The sequence below is a fragment of the Lissotriton vulgaris genome, chromosome 12 (genome assembly GCF_964263255.1).
Source record: "Lissotriton vulgaris chromosome 12, aLisVul1.2, whole genome shotgun sequence".
Taxonomy (NCBI): Eukaryota; Metazoa; Chordata; class Amphibia; order Caudata; family Salamandridae; genus Lissotriton; species Lissotriton vulgaris.
The window spans coordinates 808,670,378-808,680,904 of NC_141700.1; positions in this window are offsets into that span (position 1 = coordinate 808,670,378).

A 10,527-nucleotide genomic window follows, 5' to 3' on the forward strand; every position below is an offset into this window, starting at 1 on the left:
TAGAAGTCCTGTTAACCTACCAGCAACATAAAAACTGGTTTAAAGGCACCCTAAAATACACAACGTCAGTCGTAAGACTAGGTGCGCTCAGCATAGAAGGAGTGACATGGTCAGTCTTAGTGCCTTACACTCCTCATCCTGAGATAGACAGACTCCCAGTAGGGGAAGTGCGTACACTTTACAAAGAAGTAGTCAGGCTATACAGACATATTGTTCAGTTTGTCATGCGAACACTCACATTACAACCTGCGAGAGCTGCTCCACCTGGGACAGTCAAGACCCAGCCAACACCAATTATTAGTCCACAAACACTAAAAGCAATAATGGGTGTGTCCCCATCGAGAAGGGATCAAGTACCATTCTGGATTGCTAAAAAAATAGCGCAGTTGGAAGCAGTATTTCCACATATGGGTCCACAGGAAAAACACAGAATGTTAACAATTTGCTCGCCATTGGAATGGTTCCCTCAGTTGAGGATTGTACCACATGGGAAACAATCTTTGCTGCGTTATACATTAGAATACATGGTACCCCAACAATATCAGTTATTCCTGAAGTATAAAAACAGATACAGATTGAGTACAGGGCAGGACCTGCCTTGGACTTGGGGTTGACCAAGTCTTGGCAATTATGCTGATCAACATCAAAGAGGAAGCAGCAGCAGTGGTCATACGCCAACGCCTAAGGGAAACAACTCCTGAAAATGAGGAGCGGGCATTACCAAAAAGTATTGACGACATCTAGGCAGAGATAGTTTGGGAGCAAAACTCGGGAATCCTCTAGTGGTGGGTAGCTCTGAAAAAGAGAGCTCAAAGCAAGCACCCACTTCTTCTAAAAAGAAGTGGGATAATAGTCAACCTAAAATAATAAAAACAGAAACATTTAACGATCAAGGGGTGGGTCTCCCCAATGGGAATCCTCTGAAAAGAGGTACAACCTTAGGGATTGTGATAACATTAAGAAAGCTGACAGGTATCCGGATACTGATGCACATTCCTTTCGTTACTTTCAGGGTTCATCAAAAACTTCAGAAAGGCAAGGATGGTCAGAACAAAAAATTGAACACAGACCAAAGGGAACAAGGGAGACACATCGCACTTCAGATTTGATTATCAAACAGGACGAGCAACCTAAAACAATGACTCAATTTTATAAAAAGAAGGTGGCTGGCTTAAAAAATAGAAATGCCCAGCTTACTGATGACTCAGCTTCTGAATGGGAAATGGGCTCTGATGATTCTAGACAGTGCGGAAGTAGGAATAATAGCTCACCAGAACCTGAAGGAATTTCTGGTGACTGCAGGATTGAATGAGTATATCATGGTAGAAACACAAGATACACAAATTTAATCTGCAAATTGAGGGAGACTTCTCAAGAAACATTAAAGATCTATTTTGGGAAAATTCGACATTTGGATTTGGCATCCTGTTGGCCGAAAAAGATCGGCCGCCTGAATTTATAATGGATTGCCCAAAGGGGGAAAGCATAATTTTGCCTGCTTTCCCCAACCTCATTCCTGTTTCCTTAAAACACTGATACGCGAGGAAGTGGGTGCAAGCACTAGCTTTGGCATTATACTGCAACCATGCAGGGTGGGACGTGGAGTTAAAACACCACAAAATCCTACTAAAAACAAATCCAACACCACAGAGAGAGTACCCGATTAAAATTGAAGCAAAAAAACAGGTCAAAGACATCTTAGACCAACTTGAATACGAAGGTGTGAGTGAAACACCCCTTTATTTTCCGTAATGAAACCTGACAACACATATCATTTGGTTTTAGATTACAGACACTTGAACTCATACACAAAAACATTTTCAGTTCAGAACGCAGACAGTGCTGCATTGATAAATGACATCATACGGAAGAAATACAAATAAATACTACATATCTCAAAAAGGATTTTATGCCAAAATATAGCTACTGAAAGCAGATATTTGACCGGATTTTCAGCCTTTGGCACTCAGAGTCAGTTTTGTTGCCTGCCCCAAAGCTATAAGAACAGCCCAGGTTATTGTCGGTAAGGGTATCAAAGCTCTTACAAACATACGATGAAGAGGCAGTGTCCTATGTGGATGATATCTATCTGCCGGTCGATGTATTACCTGTTCACGTATGCAGGGTGAACAACATAATTGTTGGTTTTGCCAATTTGGGCTACAAATTTAACTTCTAAAAACCAAAAATTGCCCATCTCAATGTCCTTTTTTGGAATATGAGCTGTCAGGTGAAGGCAAAAGCCTTGCCACAAATTTTCCAGAAAAATATGCGCTAATATAGCCTCGTAAAACTCTGAAAAGTTTACAGTCCATATTAGGATTCCTACATTTCAGCAGAACATACATTCAAGACTATGTAGAAAGAGTCAAACCTTTCTATGTCTTAATCAGACCATTCTTCACAGCAAACACATACTGACACTCTTAGTTCAGTTCAAGCTGACATGATAGCTTCAAAACACTTGCAGACACGAGTAAACGTCTGCAACCTGGTAATACAGGTTGTCACTTGCTTATCAGGGTATACCTACATCACGTTCAATGAAGGTGAGACTGTTCCTATAACATACAAATCTCACCTGTACACTAATGCTGAATATAGATTTGCAGCAACAGAAAAAACACTGACAGCTGTACAGGCTGCTATAATGAAAGAAAGAGCACTAGCACAGGGGAAACACATCATTGTTGTAACTCCGATACTGACTTTAGAAGCAGTAACTAAAGCCAGCATTCCAAATGCAATCCACGATGGATACTATGGGGTAATTCCTCTCACTGCAACAGATGTAGAATATAGATACAAATCAAGACTTAGAACACAAGCATTCTTGAAATACGAACAATAATACCCTCTGCCGAATGAAATCTTGCCTCTAGATCAGTACGAATACATAATTTGTACTGACGGTTCTGCCTAACCTGCCATAGGAAGCAAACAGCAGTATAGTGCTGAATGCGCTATAGTGAAAGGTCGGATGCAGGATGGTAAGTTCCATCCAAGCAATACGACTAGGCAATCTCTCGGAGATTGTACAGCTCAGCTAGCAGAATTAAAATCCCTGATTATAGCGCTACAGTATATGGATCAGGATTTCCCCACACTGGTTATGTGTGATTCATTCTACTGTGTGCAATCTTACAATGAATTTCTTCACTACTGGGGCCAGAATGGATTTAGAGACGCCAAGGCAAGGACAATAAAAGACAAATTGTTATCTTACCAAGTGGCAAAGCTGAAAGCAGGCCTACCACGGGCTCAAGTTATTCACACTTTTAGTCATCAGCCTGTTGGCTTACACATTGAAGGAAATTCACTGGCTGATGAAGCCGCCAAGGTGACAGTGCAAACTGCTGCTGTCGCCGCAATCACTCAGTCACACACAAAAATAGACAGAGATATAGTAGTAGCCATCAATGCCTCAAAGAACGGCTCACCCGTCCTGCCAAAAGGCTTTCCACTCAAGTACTCCTACAAGTTAGATGCGCATAACAAACTGTATGCTCAAATTCCAGGAGTGGGGATAGAGTAATACCAAATAAAGATCACAGATTAGGTTTAATACTAGCTTAGGTTTAATACTAGCTGGACCCAAGAGTCTTGGCTCTGCACACGCAGGAGTCATTGCAACAATTTCATTATTGAATCAGTGTTAATGGTGGTCGGTGCTGACAAAACAAACTAAAGACTATGTCTTGAAGTGTGATAGTTGCCAGCAGATGAAGTGTTCCACCATTCAGAGGCTGCCACAAACACCATTACTGATTTCAGACAGACCGCTAGCATGTGTCTATATGGACCACTGAGGCCCCTCAAATTCTGACGGGGCTTACAAGTACATATTGGTGGCAGTGGATTCATGCTCTAGATTCCTATGGGTTTGGCCCCAGTGCTCAGCTGACGCTCAAACTGTTATAAAGGATTTGAGAGTCTTCTTCGGGACACGCACAATTGGCACATTACATTCCAAATGTTGTCCTGTGTTTAGCTCTAGGGCTTACCAAGAAGTCATGGAAGGTATGGGCATGGCCTTGCAGTACTCCTTCCCCTACCATCCTGAGGTAAATTCAGTAGTGGAGAGGAAAAACCAGACATAAAGCAATCCTTAACAGCATGGGTATTAGGCACGGGCAGGACATGGGTCAATCACCTATATAGGGCCCAGAGGGCACTTAATAACATGCCAAGAAAGTCCTTGGGAGGGAGTACCCCTTATGAAATCCTGTTTGAGACAAGAATGTGGGTACCTGATCTCGATTGTGCCAGCACAGTGGTGGATGCAATACCATTTGAACTGAATGACCGCTTGGCTGTTTTTTGCAGGAACTGAAGGAATTCCGAGTACTACAAAGCAATGTGCAAGTCAAATGCACCACCACTTGGGAAGTGAAACCAGTTCCCTGGGTTTGAGTCCACTTGTTTGCTGTAAAGTCTGGTCTGACCTGCCTGGGTCCTGCAGATTTGGAACCTGGTCAGGGAAAAGATTGTGGACAGAAGTAGTTTGGGCCATCTTACAGAACAGCTATACCTGTCCTAGCGGTTTGGGAAACAAGAGCAGTACTACTTCCACCTCTTGGCGGCAAAAAAAGAAAAAAGATTTGTCCCCATTATTCTGATCAAACTGCATTATGTGGCCGATTCTCAACAGTAGGCCGTGTGGGGTCCTGAGTAGCTGCAGATATCCTCTTGCTACTATACAGGAAAATCAGATGGAAAGACTGATAACCTCTCAAGACTCCGCAACACAGAGTGATGGAGCAATGAATAACAGAGTGCAAATCACACCAGTTGAAATTATAAAACATCAAGAAGAAACAATGATGCAAGTTGCAATTTGGCCCACTACCATTACATCACATGATTTTATAACACATTTGAAAAAACTATCATTACAACGCATTCCATTACAACGCATACCATTACAACCCATACAACTTTTGGGGCAGCAGTGGGGTAAGTGTGGGATAGTGTAGGGGTAAAAAGTACTATTCCCATTCCAGGGAGTGCAACAGTAGGGAATGTAAGTATAGGGGTAAAAATTACTAGTCCCATGTACCCTGAAACCCATACCCACCCTAAAACTAAAACATCTCCATTACTTACCTTATAATGTGTTGTAATGGCATGCGTATTAATGGTATGCGTTGTGGTGACTTTAGCAGGCGTTAGGAAAAAATATTTACATTAGACAACATCTGCTTGCTAAATGTCATTGCAGAAAAGTACACTTTAATTCGAGGGGCTAATGAAATTCAATGGAATGAAAAGACCATTTATATAGCTCGATAGCTACCCTTGGCGTACCAGCTCTGCATGACTAATGCCTATGTGGCATTCATAGATTTTTCAATAGCCTTTGATAAGGTAAATTGGCAAACATTTTGGAAAAAATAGAGAAGCTGTGTCTGCTTAAATCTCTTCTTTCATTCTTAATTGCCCTGTCCAGTGGCTGCTGGCCCCACAACATTTTCCCTATATGTTTTGTCTTTCCCTAGTGCTTTCTATTTAAAACGGGGGATGCTGTGAACATTGGCAGCCACCCATGCTTGTTGGATGCTGATGATATTGTAATACTGGATTTAACACCTTACTGTCCTTCCTACAATATACTATCCTATATTATCTGATGATCAATGCCTCTAGAGCACAATCCGGACCTTAAAATGCAGACAGTTTGGGAAGATTAATAATGATGTCTGAAGAATAGGCTCAGAGAAGATTGAGATCATGAAGTCATATCCCTAACTAAGGAAAATAGTAGCTGGCAGGACACAGGATAAAGCCTATAGTGAACACGATTCTTCTAAAGCCTTATCACGTGCTAACGCATTATGTTCATTTTGCAATGCAATGGGGCGAAGGCATTTTATGCAGATGATCTCTGTTTCCAAAGTGATAGTCCCATCCACAGTACCATATGCAATATTATCAATTGATGTGACTATTTGGGGCTTTCTTTAGAAAATAGGACATATTTTATTTAAATTATGGCATTTTAACTCTGTCTCATCCTAAGCAATGAGGATGGAGTTTGGTTTGACAAGCTCCGATGTACAAAGATTGGCTAGAGTGATCCGCTAGGGTTATCAGTTGAAGAACAGTGAAAAGGATTACAAAAGGGGCTTTTTGAACTGTGAATATTTGGCTCAGATTTGGGAAAATATTATTTTTCACGTGATTTCAACCTGGCACTGAATTACTTTGGTCTACAAGAAGAGATGGTGATTTCCCTCAGGCTTTTTAAACTGTGATAGATGTGTTTTTTCTGACTTCCGTCCATATGAATCTGCTCCTGTTAAATGATTTAAATGCTAACTGGTCATCCTTGGAGAAAAAAGGAAAGATTTTTATTTGTGTGAATTAAGGACTCAGATCTCAACCATGTTATTTTGTCTGTCTGGCTCCTTCAGCGCCATCTGCTGCTCTGGCCAATGTCTTTAGAGAAGAATGCTAAATCTGGAGTAGCAACATAAGAGATTCTGTTCCATCCAAAGAATGAAATCATTTGCACATAAATTTCAAAAATGTTCAAGGACTTCTTGAATTTAGTTTAATATGGTCTCAGAATTGCTGCCAGATTGGTTGCTTCTTAGGGAGTAATTTGCACATAATGGCTGCTGCTATTTTAGGGGAGGCTATTTCCTTGGAATCGATGATGGAGTAAATTGATAATATGTTTAATATTTCTGAGTCCTTGAAATCGTTATCTGGTATGAATTCAATCTTACTATCTGGAACAAGGCCTGCAGTAATATTACCATACAACTATACAACTTTTAAAACATTCCATTAAGAAGACGTCTTCAACCTTAATTGCACTTCACAAGGAGAAGAATTTCACAGTGACAAATTCCCTGCAAAAAAGGAACAAAATCAAGTGATTCGAACTAGTAAAGAGTATAAGCACTCCATCATAAAATTGCTAAGAAGAGATACACATTAAGCAATGATAAACATTGCAGCCAATATATGAAAAATGATATACATAAAGATAATCAATATGTAGCTTTACCCATATAGGTGTGGTGGGTGGGATAATGTTACCCTCCATTGTCTTTAATGAAATCAAGATTCACTCTGTATGTTAATTGGAAAATCGCCATTTCATTACAAGACCTGAGGCTACCATTGAGCATTTTTAAAGCTTTTCAATGCCAAACTGCTCACATTCTTCCCAAGCTTAAGCTAAAAGTTTGCAAAGATTGAGGCACTCAACCAGTCTACCACTGTCAATATATCTGTTATTAAACCTCCAGCCCAAAACACCTTGCTGGTCACTGCACCCCAAGAAGAGTGCGCTCCAAATTTGGACAAATCTACTCCTGCTTCCAACATAACTGTTCTTATCCATCTTGAAATGGTAGCTGTAGACATCTCCTTATTGGGTTTCACAAAAGATATTAGTAATTGATCCTCACCATCTGGTCTAACATTGATCATGCTATGTTCATCAGTTTTCATGTAACTCTCTACACTCAATGTCTTATAGTCAACAAAATGAGAATAAAAGATATTCTCAAACATTGCTTTGGGTCTTTTCCATAATTGAAAGTGAACTCCATCTGGGGAGTAGTATCTATTACAGATCTCTAACACCTTAACATCCAATACTATTCTAAAAAATAAATATCAGAGTAAAGGTGCTAATTTGATAGATAACTGTTTTCTTGAAAGATAAGGATTATCAGGCCATAGAACAAATAGGTCAGAAATAAGGTTATCATTTCATAACAACTCATATCTAGCCCTAGGAGTGGGTCTAAGCCTTACTCCTTTCACTGCCTTGCAGATTAAAGGGTCACTACCAACAGACTTTTCTTTTTTTAGGCAGTGTCCTGCCGAGATGCCTGATCTGTAACAGTTGACTGTTCTATAACATACACCTGATCTAAATAACCCTGTGAGGTAACTAGTTCCATTCACTACAGGAGCGTCCATGGGATCCAAATCCCTTTCCAGGCACCGACTACACCACTTCCTCCATATGCCTTTACTTCCTTTCCTTGTTCCTGGTGCCCACAACTCATGCAGTAGACTTTTAGCCTCCCCGGAAAGGGCTGAGTATCTTGCTGGATCTCCAGAAATTCACCAAACAAGAAGGCTCATGTTTCAATCTAGTAGAAGAGGATGTGCTTCCCCTTCTTGGCCTGAAATAAGATCTAAGCTCCCTGGGATCAAATGCAGAATGCTCACTGCCTGATTCATACCCCCAGAAACCATACTTGGGTACTCCAAAATGGAGTAGTTAAGGCAATGCTGTAATGCTCTGTCCGTAGCTTTAGTAATACTATCTGAATTAATGAAAACGGATGTAACGTATAACAATTCTCTTCTTTTTAGATTTGGGGCAAAGCATCCAGTGCCAAAGCCTTGGGGTCTTGTCTTCAATGGTAATACTGCTCTACCAGAGAAGGTAGCCTGCTGGCAAACAGATCCACCTGAAATGCACCCCATTTTTTTGGAATCCTTTTGAAAAACAGTGGGTTCAGCTTCCTGATGCTTGAAGCCCCTAAAAACCTTGAGTTCCAATCTTCTCTTTTTTTTAATGGCCAGTAATAAACTTTGCCTTCAACAGAAGTTTCTGACTCCAACTGAAATACCAAATCTTCTAGGCCAGGTCTGCAAGTATCTTTGACCTTGCACCCCCCAAGCAATTGATATAAGAGACTGCTGTAAAATTGTCCAGTCTGATCAGGACAACACTGTTTCTTAGAGCGGTTTTGAAGCTCATCAAAGCATTGAAACCGACCATCATTTCAAAACAATTTATGTGAAGTGGGTGTTCCTCCTGTGACCACTTCTTCCCTGTTTTTACTTGTCCTAGCTTCGCAACCCAACCAAGGTTTAGTGCTTCTGACTCCACCAAATGATCCAGGGTAGTCCCAAATATTGCCTTGCATTTCCAACTAAGTTGTTTCTCCACCACGGAGGTCTTCTCCAGCCCCAGTGACAAAGCGATCATATCTGTGTACCATAGATCTTTTCTCAACTCCAAAGATTTCAGTCTCTGTAAAGCCCTGTAACATATTGGACCTGGGGAAACTGCTTGAATGGAAGCAATTTTGCTAGGTCTCGTAAAGTCACCACTTCTTTTGATAAAACATAAGCTACCTCCTTCTTTATTTTGGACAGTTTCTTTAGTGGTAATTGTAGGTGAGCCGTAATGGTATCTACCTAAAACCCTAGAAATTCTAGATTCAGTGTAGGGGTCATCACAGATTTCTCGACATTGATAATAAATCCTAACCCCTGTAAGAGAGCCACTGTCCATTTCATGTGCTTTAGGAATTCCTCCTGGTTTTGTGACATCAGTAACATAATCATCTAGATAAAGCACTAACCGTACACCCCTTTCTCTCAGAAAGGCAACCACTGGTCTCAGAAACTTGGTGAAGTACTTGGTACGGCGTCTGGTTTAACTCTATTGTGAACCCTTTTACAGTATTCAGCAGCCAGAAATCCTTTGTTATTAGTTACCAGAAATGGTTTGTTATTAGTAACCATTTTTTGCAGAGTAAACACAGTCTTCTTCCTACCTTTGAATAGGAAAACCAACAGGGGGTAACACCCTTACCTTGATGTTCAGGTCCCTGGAATCTGCCTCTGTCACCACTTCTTGTGCGAGTGCTTCAACCTCTTTGTGGGAAGAAGATATTATTGGTTCCACAAAAGTATATTCCTTAACCATGTTGACCTTGTTGGCATTACATGGACCTGTGGTGTCCATGGCTGACAGCCAGGCATATCCTGACAGCCCTTCCAAAAACCCTACTGCCGAACATGCATCTCATGTGCGTCTGAGTCTTACTAAAGGCCAAGTAAGTCAGGACATACTTCCATGGCATTTTAATAAACTTTTCTCCAAAGGGTAGGCAATTCAGGTTTTCCTGAGTATCTTTGTTAGCAAAGGTCACCCAGTTTGAGGTTTATTCTCATTAAAATACCTCTCTTAAGTTTGACAGTTAGCCCTGCATTGGTGTTACTGAGGAGGCATAGAGCTTGTAGATTCCACCCCCGGAGGAATTCAAAATCTACAGGGGAACCCTCAAGTGAGGCTTCTTCTGCCAAGTCCAAAATTCTAGTGATGGAGCAAGATTGCGAAAAAATAGACCTGCTCGGATGAATATCCCCTTATTATGTACTAACAGTAAGTAGTAATAGAAAAGTATTGTGCACCTTACATAAACATGAGGGAAAATACTTTGCACATGCATGCACTAACGTGAGATAGTGAATGAAAGAACTAAAAATGTATTTACATTCTGCTTTAAAATAATGTGCATTTCGTAGTTTGCATGTTGCATCTCGCTTTGAAATAATAATTAATACTGCTTTTACTAAAAGCCCATGCCATGAAAGCGCTAACAGGGAATAGTGCAAAGGTGGGTGGTAAACAGTGAAAATTGCATAACCAAACAATTATTGAATGTTCATGTTCCATTTATTACAGTGAGTTGGATGAGACACCATTATGCCTAAGTTAGCAGGATAATGGAGGGGCTGGGATGAAACTGAAAATTACAT